This window comes from Tenrec ecaudatus, chromosome 9, assembly GCF_050624435.1.
Source record: "Tenrec ecaudatus isolate mTenEca1 chromosome 9, mTenEca1.hap1, whole genome shotgun sequence".
NCBI lineage: Eukaryota > Metazoa > Chordata > Mammalia > Afrosoricida > Tenrecidae > Tenrec > Tenrec ecaudatus.
The window spans coordinates 84,813,739-84,832,526 of NC_134538.1; the positions used below are offsets into that span (position 1 = coordinate 84,813,739).

Below are 18,788 nucleotides of genomic sequence, written 5' to 3' on the forward strand. Positions count from 1 at the left end.
GTGTCATGGATGTGAACTGACATATACCCGTGTGTATTCAATATCTTCCACCATGCTAGCAATTATACTTGTAGTGTTTAATTGCAAAATAGTTGACAAAGCCATGCATTTTATTAGAAAACTGGAAATAACCAAAAGCGTACCATGCTTTGACCCACCCGTATTGTGGCAGTTTGAACCCACTAACCACTGCGTGGTACAAAAGGCCTGGCTGTCTGCCTCCGAGATTATACCCTAAGAAACCCGTAGGGCAACTGTACTTTGTTCTACGGGGCCGCTGAGACAGACTTGACTTTACAGCATGAGCTGTACCATGTGGTGAAGTTTCTATAAAAAGTGCTGTAGATTTATGCGAACCAATATGAAAAGAGCAAATTGAAACAACTTGTGGAGCAGTTCTGAAAAGACTGATTAATCGCTTCTCAGCCATTTGGCTAAGATCAACTCTAGTGTCTGTACTTATCAGCTTCATATCCGATACATCCTCCATCTGAGGACAATATATTAAATGGATTTCGGGAGCAGGGAGATGGAATAGGAGGTTGCATCGTCCTGGCATCCCAGCACCTCCAGGAAACATGCCACCACTCGGGGGTAACCGCTCAGCTGGTGCATAAAGTCAGTCTGTACTTACAGTGCAGTGCTCTCCCACCCTCCTCGCCTTATGTTCTTGTATAATCCTTGTTTTCTCCACGGCCCTCATACTCCCACCACGTTCTCCCCATCCTACCATGCCGTCTCCAGGTCTCTCCTTGGAAAACTTGACTCCTCCCCTGCTCCTTCCTTTCTCATCTCCCCTACTTCCCGAGCAGCCAGTCCACCAGCGTTAATATCCACCCCTGTGTAGCCCCTTTCTCCTCTTGCCAGAAAAAGAGTGTCTGGGGAAAAACACTACTTGGATACGCACTTATCTGTGTGAAAAGTAGAAAAGGGTCTGGCAGGTTACCCACCACAGCGATGATCTCTGAAAGGAGGTATGAATTGGAAATCGTACAGTTAGTGTCTCAAATGTTTTCACTTTGGGGACCCCTTTATGCTTAAAAACCGAGGAACACCCCCCCCCCGAAGAGTTTGTGTTTAATTTTATTGATACCTTATTATCACTTGAGAAATGTTTAAAGAGTTATTTTAAATGAATGCATAAGTTTACCAAACTTCCTTATTACATGTTATCCTAAGATTTTTTGTGAAAAACACTCCTTCAAAATAAAATTGAGCATGTACAGTTGGTATTTTTTTCAAATTTATTAAGTTTCTAGGTCAGTAGACAATTGGATTCTGCTTTCTGTTTTTACAATATGTTGCTTGACTGATGTACGGAGACAATCCAGCCTCTCAGATAAGTAATGAAAAAAGGAACCAGGGTACTAATAGTCTTTCCAGGTAATTTTACATGTTCTTCGATCTTACATTAAAATTTGCAAGGGTAGTTCTTGTAAATATTTTGGTCTCATTATAGTAAAATAGACCTAACAGAAATTGCCATTTTTTCCCATTTGAAAGTGTACAACCAGTAGATTTTTAAAAAAAGGCTAGTTATGTGGAATTGGACACCATACCAATAAACTTTATTTTCAGTTGCATTAAAATCCATTGGTCGTTCTTGTTCTTTGAATGATGACAGATGAAAGTTTTCCAAAATTCAGATTTCTACTTAAAAGCTTGAATTTTATCATGGGCAACAAAATGTTCTTTTTCTTTGAAGTAACTGGCTCGCTTACTCCCTTTTGAGAGAATGTTGTCAGATACTCAAGCTTTTGAACAACTGTAATTTGTCTTTAGTTCTAAGCAAGAATATTGCCAAATCGGTGGTGAGGAGGGTGTAGGAAGCCTGGTGGGGTGTGGTCAAGGGTAATGTAACCAAAAGGAATTACTGAAACCCAAATGAAGACTCAGCATGATAGTGGGACAAAAGGAAAGTCAAAGGAAATAGAGGAAAGAGCTAGGAGGCAAAGGGCATTTATAGAGGTCTAAATATACAGGCATGTACATATGAAGATATATTTATATGTGGATGTGGAAATAGATCTATATACATATATTTATAGGTTTAGTATTAAGGTAGCAGAAGGACATTGGGCCTCCACTCAAGTACTCCCTCAATGCAAGAATACTTTCTTCTATTAAATTGGCATTCTATGATGCTCACCTATCCGACACAACCGCTGAAGACAAAGCGGGTGAATAAGCAAATGTGGTGAAGAAAGCTTATGGTTCCTGGCTATCAAAAGATATAGTGTCTGGGGTCTTAAAGGCTTGAAGGTAAACAAGCGGCCATCTAGCTCAGAAGCAACAAAGCCCACATGGAAGAAACACATCAGCATGTATTATCAGGCATCAAAGAACAAAAAAATCATATCATTGTGTGCTCACCTCCCTGATATCATCGCTGAAGACAGATAGGTGCATAAGCAAATGTGGCGAAGAAAGCTGATGGTGCCCAGCTATCAAAAGATATAGCGTCCAGGGTCTTAAAGGCTTGAAGGTAAACAAGTGGCCATCTAGCTCAGAAGCAACAAAGCCCACATGGATGAAGCACACCACCTGTGCTGTCACGAGGTGTTGAAGGGATCAGGTATCAGGCATCATCAGAACAAAAATATCTTACCGTAGTGAATGGGGGGGAATGCGGAATGGAAACCCAAAGCCAATTTGTAGGCCACTGGACATCCCCTTACAGAAGAGTCTCAGGGAGGAGACAAGCCAGTCAGGGTGCGATGTAGCAACGATGAAAAATACTACTTTACTATAGTTCCTAAATGCTTATTTCTCCCCCACAATCAAATCTCAGTTCTACTTTACAAATCTGGCTAGACCAGAGGATGTACACTGGTACAGATAGCAACTGGAAACGCAGGGAATCCAGGGCAGATGATCCCTTAAGGACCAGTGGTGTGAGTGGCGATATTGGGAGGATAGAGGGAGAGTGGGTTGGAAAGGGGAAACCGATTACAAGAATCTACATGTGACTTCCTCCCTGGGGGACGGACAACAGAAAAGTGGGTGAAGGGAGATGTCGGACAGGGCAAGATATGACAAAATAATAATTTATAAATTATCAAGGGTTCATGAGGGAGGGGGGAACTGGAAGGGAGGGGAAAAATGAGCTGATGCCAGGGGCTTAGGTGGAGAGCAAATGTTTTGAGAATGATGAGGACAGCGAATGTACAAATGTACTTTACACAATTGATGTATGTATGGATTGTAATAAGAGTTGTATGAGCCCCTTATGACACGATGAAAAAAAGAATATTGCTACATGAAAATAGTGACGGGTTCATCTTGCAACACAACTGTGTGTGTGTGTAGGTGTGTGCGCACACGCACTTGACATGTGTGCACTTATTCCCTGCCAGCATGTGCCACAGGCTTGCTCACTTGCTGTAGATGTTCTTTTCCCCATTCAGATAATACAGAAATGCGTACTCAAGGGTCGAGGTGTGATAAGGATCATTTGTACTCTTTCTTCAACGGACAGGAGCCCTGGTGGTGTAATGGTTACACAGTGGGCTGTTCACCTTCAGGTCAGCAGTTTGAAGCCACCAGCTGCTACAAGGGAGAAGGATGAGGCTCTCTCCTCCCTAAAGACTTCCAGAGTCAGAATGGAATCAGTGGCAGTGGGTCAAGGACACTTTAAATGAAATGTGTTCTTTTTAATTGTATGGACTAGTGGATTGCTTGCCACTGACATACTTTTTGCTAAAGGGCTAGCAAGTTGTACCTAACATTGGTTTTGCAACATCAGTGAAAAAGACAATTATCATCTTAACTGTTAAAAACAAAAGGTTCAAATTTTTGGGTCCCATGCAAGTGACCCAATGACCCCTAGAGGTCCTTGTACTACATTTTGAGAGTTGTTTCACACTGATAGGTTGTCTGACATAGTTTGCATCGATATTGTAAGGAACTAGTTGTGAATATCTAGTTTAATCAGAATGGGAGCAGATGGCAAGAGCAAGTGAGGATTCTATGCAACTACATGGTATGTTAGCCTCAGTAGGGAATTTAGCAGTTTGGAAAGCAGGTGTACGAAAGGGAAAAACAAACCAAATAAAAATGGAGGAAATGTTAAACATGATAAAAAGTCTTGGTGTGTGAATGATGAGCTATGTAGAACCAATGTATTGGAATGCTCAAAACAATTCTCTGGAGTGAGTTTGGACATTGAAGCCCACAGTCCAAGTTCTGTAAGCCAAAGGCTCCCATTGAATGGAGTATCATGTCTAAGGAAATACACAGTGTTCCCTACTTTTTGTCATTCCTAAGATGTTAACGACATCTAATTAGAATCTTTAGGGCAGTATGAAAGGTTTGTATTTGTGAGGACATTCCAGGGAGGTTAGCCAGACTGATAGAATTGGTGATTGAGTGGTTATGCACTGGAGGTTAGCATTCCCAAACCACCAGCTGTTTCATGGGAATAAAAGGAGGCTTTCTACTCCCGTAAAGAGTTGATTTAGGTCACAAGGAAGGGGCGAGCCAGCGGGGTGCAGTATAATACCAACGAAACACACAGCAGTCCTCTAGTTTTGAATGCTTCTACCCCACCCCCACTATCATGAGCCCAGTTCTACCTTACAAACCCGGCTACACCTGAGCATGTACATGGGTACAGATGAGAGCTCTTGACACAGGGAATCTAGGATAGATTACCTATCCAGGAACGGTAATGGGAGTAGTGATACCATGAGGTTGGGCGGGGGTTGGGGGAAAAATGGGGAACCAATCACAATGATCAATATATAACACCCCCCACCTTATCAACAGAAATGTGGGTGAAGGGAGATAGCGGATGGTGTATGATATGAAAATAACAATTTATAATTTATCAAGGGTGGGAGGGAGGGGAAAAGAGGAGCCTGATACCAAGGGCTCAAGTAGAAAGACAATGTTTTGAAAATGATGATGGCAACATGTACAAATGTGCTTGACATAATTGATGTATGTATTGTTATAAACTGTAAGAGCTCCCAATAAAAATATTAATTAATAAATAAAAGAATTGATCTCAGAAAACCCACTATGTCCTGTAGGGGTTGCTCTGAGTCAGACTTGACTCACTGGTAGCATTTTGAAGACCAAGCCAGCAGCAAGTGTGGAGTGACTGGATGTAGAGAGTGAGAGGCAGGATGTTTAAACAGTTGCTGACTCAAGGATTTGGAAGGGTTGTTAAAATGTAGGTGCTAAGAGCTGCATCATAATGTGGACCTTGTGTAAGGGAGACTGACTTTCCTTTGGACAGATGCTAGTCAAGATGCCTGTTAGACATGGAGATTAGCAGTTGGAATCATCAGTGAGCACCAATAAACCAATCACCATGGAGTTGATTCTAACTCATGGGACTCCCAGCTAAGGTGACACACAATCTGAACCATCACAGTCAAGGTTACTCCCAGGTGTACGTTGTTAATTTGATATGATATATATTTAGTAAGTCTGCAATGTTGGACAAAGGATAGTGCATGAAAGAAAAGCGATGTATAATTATCACAGTGAAGAATTTGGCCTTTATATAATAGTGTTTAATCTATGGCTATGAATTTAGTTTTGCCAGTAGTCCGATGAATGCCCTTTTGTCGTAGAACCATCCAGAGTTACATACTGCATTTGGTTGGGGGGTTTCTTTGGTCCCTTAATTGAAGCGGGTCTTTCTCTTCCATAACCTTCCTGCTTCTGAAGAGTATGAGCTACTTTGTAGTAGGATGCCCTTCTCTAGGGGTTTGTGTGACGTTTCCCGTGAAGGGAGGCAGACCCATGGGGGTTCCCCCTGTGCGTTACCTCAGGAGACATGCACTGTTGATTTTGTTTTTGACAGTGGTGATGTAAACTTCGATCTTTTGGCTTAGGCGGTATCTGTCACATGTCTACAGCATAAAGCTTATGATTTTCTCTGTGTAATAAGTAGCTTGTGGGTGGGGAGATCACGAGCTCCAAAATTTTGTGGGAAAATGGATTTTTCTTCCATGAACTTTTTGAAGTCCCTTTGTATTTTGAGACAATGTAAAGATCCTTTTTGTTTCATCATATTTTCTACTGTGAAACTGTTACCAAATGGAAAATTTCTAATTGTCATTAGAAGACAAACCCTTTTATTGTGAAGGTTTACAGAGCAGACCATTAGTTTAATGTTCAACAATTCGTGTACCTTTCTTTTTAGCTCTTCCTTTGCAATCTCCACAATATACTGTGACAATCCTACTTTGTCTGTGTTTCCTATTTCCATTCCTCCTCTTTGTTCTTTGTCTGTCCTCAGGTACATACCAGCTCTTTTGATCTTACAATGGCTGAGTTTTTAACACACAGGTGAGGTCAGTTCCACACCTGAAGGGTGACAAGGGGCTACATGGATGTGTCCCACCAATCTCTGAGCAGTTTGGAGGTTTTGTTCCACATAAAATCTTGTCATTTTCCTTACAACTCTTAGTTGGCATTTTACTCTAATGCAGAATGTTCTCTTTATTGCCATTTATTTATTTATTAATGGGCTCACTGACTTACAGAGTACAGGTAGTTCCCAGGTTAGGAACATCTGACTTACACACTCATCCAGTTTATCCCAACCAGTTTGGTTTTTTCCCTACCACTGTAACTTCCCTCCAAACCTACACTTTTGGAAACAGATCTCTTGGCAACTTGAGGACTCCCTGTATAAAATGCTGCTGTTACTGCTTTGTTGTTAATACAGTCAAAGTGAAGGTTTTTAGGTAAGAGGTATGGTAGCGCCGTGGTGTGTTGAAGGCACACTTCAGCAGAAATGGAACCATGATTATGATAAACGCAGATGCCCTGTACTGGGATGAGTGGCGTCTGCCTGTGTGTGTCTCATCACCGATGAGGGACTTTGTGCCTCATTTACAAGGAGACTTTGGCTACCTAATGGAACCACTCTTACTAGGCCTTTCTGGGGCTTTTCCATTTATTCATTTATTTTTGGGGGGCTGTCTTATAACTAGTGGAAATCGTGCATTTCCTCATGCTTATGACAAATCTGAATTCAAATACTACTGAGTTTTGCTCCTGAAAATGTGTAAGTATTGTACATTGTGTATGACACTGAACAGTTAACTATATGTGACATTTTTTCCCATAATAGTTTATTTTAGCTCATGACCATGTATAATCCAAAGTCCCACTGCATTTTGATGTGCTGCCTATGTGTAGTTAAGTGTAAAATTGATCTTGTTAAAAATTTATTCAGTGTCCTTGTTGATTCTCTGGTATCTTCATGAATTTTTAATATAGTAAAACAAATCACCTGGGGTCCTAAGTTAATCCTTTCTGGAGTTGTAGTATACTACACATAAAAGAGACTGTCGGTCCTGTGGAGGTGCCGTATCCGGAACTGAAAGGGGCAGCCCTGCTCTGCCCTCTAGGGGTTGCTGTGAGTCCAAATTGACTGCGAGGCAGCAGTTCCACTTTTTAAATGTGACGTGCCATTTTAACCATTTTGCGTGTATATTTCACTGGCAGTTACGTAACTGCTCATAATGTGTATAACCATCACTACTATTTGCTGCTTCCAAAGCTTTCCTCTCGCCCGAAAAGGAACTCTTAAATGGAAATCATGGGTTACCCACTGCCCACTCCGTGCAGCGGCTAGTAAACACTACTATATTTTCTGTCCCTATTTGCCTGTTTCCAGGTGTAATCGTCAGGAGCTGTTGAGTTCAGTTCCGACTCCAAAGACTGTTTTGTCCAGTCCTGCTCCATCCTCACAGATCATTACTATTTGACCTCACTGGGTTTTTCTTTAATGCACAAAAGATTTATTATTTCTAAGTGAAGCCTAATTTCGTAATCCTCTGTTATAAATTTTCTTAGCATTAAAGTTTTTTTTACAGTTTTATTGGCATGTAATCCACATATACAACTCAATTGTGTACAGTTATAGTCATTTTGTGTACAGTCATTTTAGGACATCCCCCCATGATAAAATCACTTTTAAAATAAGTTGTGCAATCGCATTCAGTTCTAGTGCTCACTCCCCTGCCACCTTCACTGTTTACTCCCGAAATCCCCACACCCTCCCAATTTCCACCCCACCCACCTCTACATCCCCTACTTTCCACTTTATTTTTGAGAACTTCAATTTTTCTCCATTCATTCATTCCATGTTCCTTTTAGTAATGGATGTTTTCAGCTGTTATTTTACATTTAAAGCCCTGTCATACCAGCAAATAAACGTCCCTAAAGCTTTACTCAATCTTTATTAAGATTGACTTATATTTTTATTAAAAGATCATTTTATTGGGAGCTCATACAACTAATAACAATTCATACACCAATTATATCAAGCATATTTATACAGATGCTGCCATCATTCTTTAGACATTTACTTTCTGAGCCATTGGTATCAGCTCCTTTTTCCCCCTCCCTCCCATCTCCCACCTTCATGACCCCTTGATAAATTATAAATTTATTGCTATTTCCATGTCGTACACTGACCACTGTCTCTCTTGCCCCATGATTTCTGTTTGTCCCCCTGGAGGGTGGTTATGTGTTGATCATTGCAGTTGGTTCCCCCTTTCTCCCATCCTCTCCCCACCTTCCCCCCTACCCTTCTGGTATCGCTGTTCGTTTCCTGTTCCTGGATTCCATGTGACGTGTGCTCTCATCTCCTCTGTACCTGTGCACATGCTCTGGTCTAACCCGCAGAGAAAGGCAGGACTGGGGTCTTGATGGTGGTGGGTGAGGAAGCCTCAAGGAACCAGAGGAAAATTGTGTGTTTCATTGGTGCTTTACTGCACCTTGGTTGACGCATCCCTTTCTTGTGACCCTTCTGTGCGGGATGTTCCAAAGTCTACAGTTGGACTTCTTTGGGTCTCTACTCTGATCCGCCTCGTTCTCAACAGTATGGTTTTTTGTTTTGTTTATATGCGTCTTCTGATGCCTGTTACCTGGTCCTGACGACCACACATAGGCTGGTGTGCTTCTTCCATATGGGCTTTGTTGCTTCTCTGCTAGTTGGGCTCTTGTTTAACTTCAAGCCTTTAAGATCCCAGATACTAAAGATGCTGACTTTCTTCACCACATTTGCTTATGCACCCATGTTGTCTTCAACAATTGTGCTAGGAGGGTGAGTATCACAGATTGTCAGGTTGTTAGAACAAAGTGTTCTTGCATTGAGGGAGGGGTATAAGCACTGGCCCGAGGTTGACTATTTTGAAGAGGCAGCTTTTACCTGCTTGGATTTTGAGTGCTTGCCAACTTGAGTGAGCTCTTCCGGCCTATGCAGCAGCCATTGTTTTGCTGCTACCCATAAGGTTTAGTTGGCCAGTTTTTCAGGAGTAGCCTGCCAGGTACTTTTTTCTAGTTTGTGTAGATTTGGAAACTCTGCTGAAAGCTACTTACCCATAAGTAACCATGTTGGTATTTAGAGATTGATGGCACAGCTTCCAGCGTCATAGATGAGTAGTGGTTTTTCTAGATATTTCATATTAATGGACACCTGCAATACATTTCTTTTTGTGTCAATCCCTTTTCGCTTGTTTTTAAAATTCAATCACATTGTAACAATATTTGGCCCTTTTTTGTGGCTCAGTCGAATTCCATTACATACACACACAGGCACACATGCCACGTTGTGTTTATCTGTTCATCTGTCAGTGTGGCCACTTGGGCTGTTCCTCTTTTTTTTTTAGTTAAGTGTCTGTTTTAATTAAAAAGCTAACAAACGGTCTAGTTACATTTCGCACCACAAAAACATAAACTGGGTGATAACTGAGTATCTGGCTAAAATATTCAAAGCTGAGGATTAAAAACAACACACAGTCCTCAGATTCAGTTAAGGGAGTCTTGCTACATACAGGCTAACCAGGGGTACTCCTCAACTCTAGGGGGCCGGCAACGATCCTAATATCCCATGCAGACTATGTACCTTAACTAGCCCCTTCCCGGTGCCCAGTACATGAATAAAGATAATACTTTTGTTAAGTCTACTTCTGCAAACTTTGCATGTTGTTTTATTTACACTGCCTAATTTTAAAAGGTTGCTCAACTTAACTAGACAGCAAACTAGGCAGAAATCACTTTACAAAAAGAGGGAAAGCCCCAAATACCACTTTCTATAGAGAACCCACAGTTCAGTTTATTAAGAGAAAAACAAAACTTTTGATCACACCAGGAGAATCTCAGCTATACATTTTAGAATCCATACTCCACATGCAATGAGAGCAATATTCTGCTAATACAATAGATTTGCTGCTGCCATTTGTCTACTGTTTTGTCTAATGTCAACAGTTACCAACAGAGCAGTGCAACTAGTATTTGGAATGATCCTCACAGTGTTACAGTGTCAGGCACAGCGTCTCTCTTCTCTTCACACCACTGGTTCTCTTTGCACACCTGGGCTTCCTCCTCTTCAGGAAAGTCGTTCTTTATATTGAAGGTCTTGCGAATCTCCTCAGGAGTTTTCCCCTTGATCATATTGGCAACGGTCTTGCATGTAACGTCAAGCAAACCTTTAATGTCTAAGTAGTTTGCAGCCAGAGTAAGTTCAAAAAGTGTTCCCTGGTCAACTTTCAGGAATTCTTGGTCCCAAACTGGGATATCATCTGTTCTTTTCTCTTTGTTCTCATCATCCTCAGGAGGAGGAGGGTCATCCTTGTGGTGGGTGCACCACTGAATGACCTTTTTTAATATTGCTGCATTAATATTTGGTAAAGGAACTGGATCATCATCTCCTTCATCATCCATTCCCAAATCTTCCAACATGGTCTTGATGGTCACAGATTGCTTGGCAATTTCCACATCGACTTCAAATATCTCTCCATCGGAACTCTGCAACTTAATTGAAGGCATGGTGATCTCTCTTCTGGAGGCGGCGGGCCCAAGGCTGGCGAGCACCGGGAGGCAGGCGTCGGTGGCTAGCGCAGAGGAAGGCAGAGAACAAGGCTACTCGGGCTGTTCCTTCTTTACAGCTATTGTGAATAAGGCACACAGTCCCTATGCATTGGAATTGAATTGGTAGCAGTGAGTTTGGCTTAGTGGTTTTGGTTCGTGCCATCCAATCAGTTCCAAATCATTGACTCTATATTCAACAGAACAAAGTATTGTCTGGTCTTGCACCATCCTCCCAGTTGTGTTTGAGTTCGCTGATGCAGTCACTGTGTCGGTCCATCCTGTCTAGTGTCTTCCTCAATTTTTGTTGCTGCTCTACTTTATCACGCATGATGTCCAAGGACAGGTCTCTCTCCTTATCTCAAACTCACCGCCATCCAGTTAATGCTGACTCATAGTGACCCGATAGGACATGGTAGACTTGTCCTTGTGAGTTTCTGAGACTGTAGAAACCTCATGTATCTCCCTAAGAGTGGCTGGTGATTTTGAGCTTTGGACCTTGTGGTAAGCAGCCCAACACTTAACCATTATGCCACCAGGGATCTTGGTCTTCCCTTACATCACATCCAAAGTACATGAGATGAAATCTTGCCTTCCTTGCTTCTGACCATTCTGGCCATACTTCTTCCAAGACAGATTTGTTTGTTCTTGGACAGTGCATGGTACTTTCAATATTTTTCTTCAGAACTGTAGTTTAAATATATGGATTCTTCTTCAGTCTTCCTTATTCAGTGCCCCAATGTTCGCATGCATATGAGGTAATTGAAAATTCCATGGCACAGGTGAGGTACGACTTAGTCCTCAAAGTAATGTTCTTGGTTTTCAACACTTCAATGTTGTCTTTATAAAGAGGTCTTATGCAGAAGATTTATGCAATGCAATGTGCCATTTGCTTCCATGAGCATTGTTTTGTGGACAACTTCATTCTTTTTTCCGTTTATCATGATGTAACCTATTGGTCCAGTTGTGAGCATTTTGGTTGTCTTGACATTGAGTTGTAATCTGTACTGAAGGCTGCAACCCTTGATCTTCATCAGCAAGTACTACAAGGCTTTCTCGTTTTCAGCAAGTAAGGCCGTGTCATCTGCATATCTTAGGTTGTTAATACGCCTTCCTCCGATTCTGATGCCACATTCTTTTTTCATATAATCCAGCTTTTGTGATTATTTGCTCAGCATATAGCTTGAATAAGGATGGTGAGAGATGATACAACCCTGACATACATACCGATTGTAAACCATGCAATTATGTCCTTGTTCTGTTCTCACAATTGCCTCTTGATCAATGTACAGATTTTGTATGAGCACAGTGAAGTGTTCAGGAATTTCCGTTCTTCTCCAGGCTATCCATAGCTTATTTTTTGTTTTCATAGTAGAATTACTTGGCATAATGAATAAAACACAAACCAATATTTTTCTGGTATTGTCTGCTTTGAGCCAAGATCCATCTGACATCAGCAATGATGTATCCCTTCTTTCATGTCCTCTTCTGAATTTTGCCCAAACCTCTGCCAGCTCCCTGTCTCAATGTACTGCTGTAAATGTTAGGTGATATTCAGCAAAATTTTACTTGGATGTGGTATTAATGATAATTGTTCTATAAGTTTTCTAGAATGGTTACAAATAGGAATTGCTTCCAGTCAGTTAGCCAGGTAGCTGTCTTCCAGATTTCTTGGCATAGACTAGTGAGTACTTCCATTGTTTCATCAACTCGTTGAAACATTTCCATTGGTATTCCATCAATTCCTGGATCCTTAATTTTGGCTGATGCTTTCAGTGTAGCTTGAGCTTCTTCCCTCAGCACCATTGATTCTTGCTCATGTGCTACCACTTGAAATGACTGAATGTTGAAGGATTCTTCTTAGGTACAGTAACTGTGTATTCTTTCTACCTTTTGATTCTTCTTGCATCTTTCAGTATTTTGCCCATAAAATATTTCAATATTGCCACTGGAGTCTTAATTTTTTTCTTCAGTTCTTTCAGTTTAAGATGTGCTGAATGTGTTCTTTTTTATTTTCTAACTATAATTCTTGGCACATTTCATTATTATTTACTTTGCCTTCTTAAACTGCCCTATGGAAATTTCTGTCCAGCCCTTCGACTTCATTTCTTCCATTTGCCGTAGTTACTCTATAATCAAGAGCAAGGTTCAGAGGCTCTGGCACCCTCTTTGATCTTTTCTTCCCTCTCTTGTCCTTTATATGACCTTTTGCTTTGTTCATATATGATGTTCTTATTGCTGTCCCAAAGCTCATCAGGTCCATTGTCATTTCTGTTCTTCAGACATTCCTGAAATTTGGGTGGGATATAATTAAGGTCATGTATTGGCTCTTATGGACTTGTTTTAAGGTCAACTTCAACTTGAATTTATGTATGTTCCAAAGTCAGTTCCTGGCCTGGTTTTATATGCTGTGTTGAACTTCACCATCGCTTCCCACAGGTGTAGACAGCTTGGTTTCTGTGCGTTTCTTCTGGAGAAGTCCATGCGTTGTTGAAGACAGGTAGTCGCTGTGAGTAAGTCACTGGCCTTACAAAATTTCTATTTCATCTGGAGAAATCCATGTGTTGTTGAAGATAGGTAGTCGTATTTCATCTGGAGAAGTCCATGCGTTGTTGAAGACAGGTAGTCGCTGTGAGTAAGTCACTGGCCTTACAAAATTTCTGTCATGCACTCCTCAGCGTTGTTTCTTCCACCAAGTCCATATTTTCCAACTACTGTTCCTTTTTTGTTTCCAACTTGTCCGTTCCAATAATCAATTTTTAATGCATCTTGATTGCAGACTGAAGACCTGAGTAAAATTATTCCGTTTTTTCATCATGGGCTTTAGTGGTTGCTGCATGCATTTAAATACTAGTTATATTAACTGGGTTTTCTTGTATGGAGATAGATATTATCCTATTACAGATCTTGAAGCGTTCCTTTTCACGGTGAATGAAGCACCATTCCTCAAATCTCGTTCCCAACATAGTAAGCCATATGATGCCTGGTTCGAAGTGGCCAAGGCCAGCGCATTTCAGGTCACTAATGCCTGTGTTCTATTTCATTTTTGACACCTTCCAGTTTTCCTCACTTCATATTTCTTACTTCCAAAAGTTCAATGATTACTAGAATTTTGCAGCTGTTTCTTTCCCCCTTGTACCATGCCCCAGCAATTCATGAAGGTCTCACAGACTTGACTCCATCTGGGCCATTATGATCTACTCAGATTTGAGACAGCAACTCTTCCACAGTGTTACTCGACTGCCTTTTGACTTGAGGGGCTCATCTCTTGGCACTGTCTCGGACAATGATCTCCTGCTGTTTGTGAGGCTTTCAGTGTCAATGCTATAGGTGTGAAGCAATCTCATTGTGCCTTTGTGTTAGTTCGGGTAGACTAGAGAAACAAAATTCATAGACACTCATGTGTGTACAAGAAAGCTTTATATAGAGAGTAATTGAATATTGAGAAAACATGCCAACCCAGTTCAGATCAAGTCCATAAGTCCAATATTAGCCCATATGTCCAATACCAATTTATAAATTCCACTTCAGATTCACACAGCACATGCAATGATGGCTGAATGCAGGAAGCTCACAGGCCAGCGGGTAGAGTCTTGTGGATCCAGTGGTAATGGAAGCATCTCAGCGCTGGCAGGGGTCTCCACAGGGCACCTCCAGCTCCAGGGCTCTAGTGTAGCTTTCCATGTGTCTTGTAACCGAATGTCTCATGGAGTGTGAGTGTGTCCCGCCTCCAGTGAGCTATTTATCTCCTTAGCACCTCCAAATGAGGTCATCAAGCTGTGACCTGATTGACAGGCTAAACTCCACCTCTTCACTCTGAATAGTCTCAAATTGATAACAGATCATGTAACTACTAGAGCCTTTTATTTCACAAATTTATTCAGCCTTGCATTTCACAAATGCGTAATGATGTTGAACATCCGTTCTTCTTTTGTTTTTAAACATCTTTTCATGTTCTTGGCCACACATACTTTCTTTAGAGATTGTCTAAGCCTCTTTTTTTTTTTTTTTAACTGGGTTTGTGTTTTTGTGGTAAGTGGGAGATCTTTATATATAGTCTTGACTTTAAAGCCTTATGATTTAGAAGTATTTTCTCCCATTCAGTAGGTTGACCTGGTTTTGTTGATAATGTTTCTTTGATGTACAGCATATTTTCACTTTTGATGAAGTCTGTTTTATTGCGTTTCATTTGCTTTTCCCCTTGGTGTCGAATCTAAGAATCCATTGTCAAATACAGAGTTCTGAAGTTTTACTACAGTGTTTCATTCTAAAAGCTTTATAGTTTTGGCTTTCATATGTAGGTTGTTGATTCCTTTTGAGTTACTTTTTGCATATGATGTGATAAAGGGTTTCTAATTTATTGGAAGATTTCATATATATTTAACCTCCCTGGTGGTCTAATTATGTCAGTAATTTTGTACCCAAAGTGCTACATTGTTTTGCATTAAATTTGTTTGTTTTATATGGTAGGCCTGTAATTCTTAAGAAATTACTCATTTTAATCTCCCTAGTAGACATTCCAGGTATGATAAACTTTAATACACAGTTAACGTTTACCCTGAGCCACACTCGGGATTACTGCCAGGGAGGTTAAGTATATGTATGTATTACAAATATAACATGTATATGTTACCACCTATTATATCTTATACGTGGAAAAATTAAAACAAAAATCATTAAAGTCTCTATTCTTCAAATAAAACTATTGTGTAGTTTCCTTTTTTGAAAAAAATACCTTTGTGCATATTAGATCCTCCTGAATGTATGATTTTAAGAAAAATGATGACCTACTTAGCTTTGTGCCTTACTGTTTTTTAGTTGTCAAAAGCCGTTTTTAACGTATATGGAAGATAGTAGGAGTTGAAAAAATGGTGAGAATGTGGTATGTTTAATGTTCTCAAATTAATAGACTCTCAATGATTTATGGATAAAATGTGAGGGGACTTCAAAACATTTGTGGAAAAATTCCATTGTCTTTAATTCCAGTTTCTATGAACCTTTTAAAACTCTTTTACATGTATCCACAGCCAGGCCGAAATAAATTATAACTTGTTTAATTGTTTTCCTCATTTATAATATACTAACACTTTTTAAAGCATATTTCTTTTTAAGAAGTATTTAAAAAATAAGTTTTTTTCAAAGTTTTTTAGGCGAAAAGTCTCTCAGGAATTAAGTTCTGAGATTAGGTTTTATATACATTGTTTCATGACATTGGTTAGAATTTTAACAATTTTATATTTCTGTTCTGTTTTAAAAATTTTATTGGTGACCTCTTCCCTGGGAGAGGGACAGCAGAGAAGGGGGGAAGGGAGACTCCGGATAGGGCAAGATATGACAAAATAACGATGTATAAATTACCAAGGGCATATGAGGGAGGGGGTAATGGGGAGAGAGGGGGGATAAAAAAAAGAGGACCTGATGCAAGGGGTTTAAGTGGAGAGCAAATGCCTTGAGAATGATTGGGGCAGGGAATGTATGGATGTGCTTTATACAATTGATGTATGTATATGTGTGGATTGTGGTAAGAGTTGTTTGAGTCCCTAATAAAATGTAAAAGAAGAAAAAAAAATTTTATTGGTACTTACCGTAATTTCCATATCACAATTCAGTAGTTCAATCATATGGAGAATTGTACAGTTATTCCCACAATCAATTTCAGATCATTTTCTTTTTTTCCTCTCCATGATTAAATCTCCTTTAAAATGAGTTGTTTAATCACCTCCAATTCTAGTGCTCACTCCCCCTCCCACCTTCATTGTTTCCTCCTACCAACCCACCCACACACCCTACATCCCCTAAAATCCCTTGCATCGGTTACTATCTCTGTGCATCCACTCCTCTGTGCGTCACAGACTGGCAAACCCAACAGAAACAATAAAGGACAAAAATGAAATGAAGTGGTAAGGATAAAACAAGAGTAATATAAAGTACAAAAAAATGAGTAAGGAAAAAGAATCATTATCAATATTTTAAAAACCAGAGAAGTTTTTGTCATGGAACAAACAAGAGGTCCTTGCACCTAGAACAAACTCAGGTCGGGTCTAGAGGGAGGTCAACTGGCCAAGGGTCAAGTTTGATCCAGCCTAATGAGGATTATAATGATCTCTGACAGTCAGGCTGTACCAGACCATGGCCAGAGGGCATCTGCTAGCAGCTCAATCTGACTAGATTCTGCAGATGGCTTTGGGGCTCCCGCTGTCCTCCACAGCCTTCGACCAATTGTGTGTCCACAATTTTAGCTCTGACGCTTTCCCTTCATCCTATTTGAGATTTACTGTGGTCATCTTTGGATCACACAAGCTCGAATACTATTTTTAGGTTTTGTTATTTTCAGGGAATTCTATCATATGATTTACTTTCCTTCTCACACTCATCAATTAGGACAAAAAGAAGAAATGTGTACAACAAACAAACCAAAAACCAAAAAAAGCTCCCAACACCTTAGCGCAGGCCTTTTAAATAGCATGTATGTGGTGTGTTATAAAAACTAGATCGTTAGAGCAGCCAGTCCACAGAGAGAACAACATGGCTGGCCCCACTATGAGACATGATGCCCCTCAGTGACTAAGGGCGAAACAGGGGACAGCACCGGAGACAGTGTGGGAATTGCACCTGACCTGATCCTACCACACCGAGGCAAATCACTGGGGGAGTGCAGCGGAACAGCAAGGGAATGGAGTGGCAAGGTCCCCAGGGAATGCTGAAAGTGGACTTTGGGGCCAGGGCGTGGTGCCCCAACAGACTGGACTGGAAAACGTTCCCAAGGGCCAGCAAACGATCCCTGAACTAACTACAAGCTTTTCTCTTGTGAAAAAAAAAAAAAAAGATCGTGCTCGCTTCGGCAGCACATATACTAAAATTGGAACGATACAGAGAAGATTAGCATGGCCCCTGTGCAAGGATGACACGCAAATTCATGAAGCGTTCTATATTAAAAAAAAAAACAACTAGATCTTGTTTACTGCACTAAATATTTCTAATGCTATTCTTAAATGGTTTTAGGGTGCTTAAACTTTTCTTTTAAAAATACTTTAATAGAAGTTTATAAAATGTTGATAATATGCAAATACTGAAAATTGATTTATAACTTAAATGAATTGTTAAATAAAATACTTTAAATTCATAAACTCAGCAATATAAATATTTTATTTTCAAAGTTAAAGGGTACAGTAACTTAACTAATACAATAGTGATTTTTAAAATTTATATGGAAGTTTAAATAAAACATTTAGTGCAGATCACTCTGGCTAATCCTGCATTATAAATTTGTTTAAACTAATGTTCATGAACTACATAATTAAGTGTAATTAAGTATCTTGTAATACAATTACTACTAGTAATTTAATCTTATATAACTAAGATTAGTTGTATGTTTTGACTCTTAGTATATTTATTTAAAATATATTACTGGTCACGCTGTTTAAATATGACTGAAACTAAATGATCAGATCTACTTATTAAGATTGTGTGTCAATATTATTTCACTTTAAAATTTTTTCAATTTTAAAATGCTGTAATTAATGAAAAAAAAACCACTTTGCACAACTGGACCAATAAATAACATCATGATGAATGGACGAAGTATTGAAGTTGTCAAAGAATAGTTTATTTTGCTTGGATCTACAAACAATGCCCATGGAAACAGCAATGAAGAAATCAAATGACATGCATTGGGCAAACATGCGGCAAAAGTGTAAAAAAGCAAGTGTGACACTTTGAAGACTCATGTGTCTGACCCAAGTCATGGACCTCATCTCCTTGTGAAACTGGTCAATGAATACGGGAGACCGCAAAAGAAACGATACTGATGCATTATGGTGCTGGTGAAGAACATTGACTATACCAGGGAGTGTCTTTGGAAGAAGAACAGCCAGTTTGCTACTTAACAGTGAAGATGAGATTCTAGTTTACTCTACTTTGGACGGTGTCCGAATGGACGAGCTTCATGC

At 40.0% G+C, this 18,788-nt stretch overlaps 1 protein-coding gene, 1 non-coding gene and 2 pseudogenes across 4 annotated transcripts in view; 3 read left to right on the plus strand and 1 right to left on the minus strand.

The window, feature by feature from the left end:
* The window catches only part of IGF2BP3 (insulin like growth factor 2 mRNA binding protein 3), a 129,876-nt gene that overhangs the window by 19,275 nt on the left and 91,813 nt on the right, over positions 1-18,788 (plus strand). The gene's annotated exons all lie outside the window — the stretch shown is intronic.
* Positions 415-589, plus strand: LOC142457442 (U2 spliceosomal RNA; annotated as a pseudogene).
* On the minus strand, positions 10,279-10,800 carry LOC142456997 (S-phase kinase-associated protein 1 pseudogene; annotated as a pseudogene).
* Positions 17,669-17,775, plus strand: LOC142457478 (U6 spliceosomal RNA). Its single transcript, XR_012786206.1, has one exon. It is a non-coding gene; the product is annotated as a U6 spliceosomal RNA (small nuclear RNA).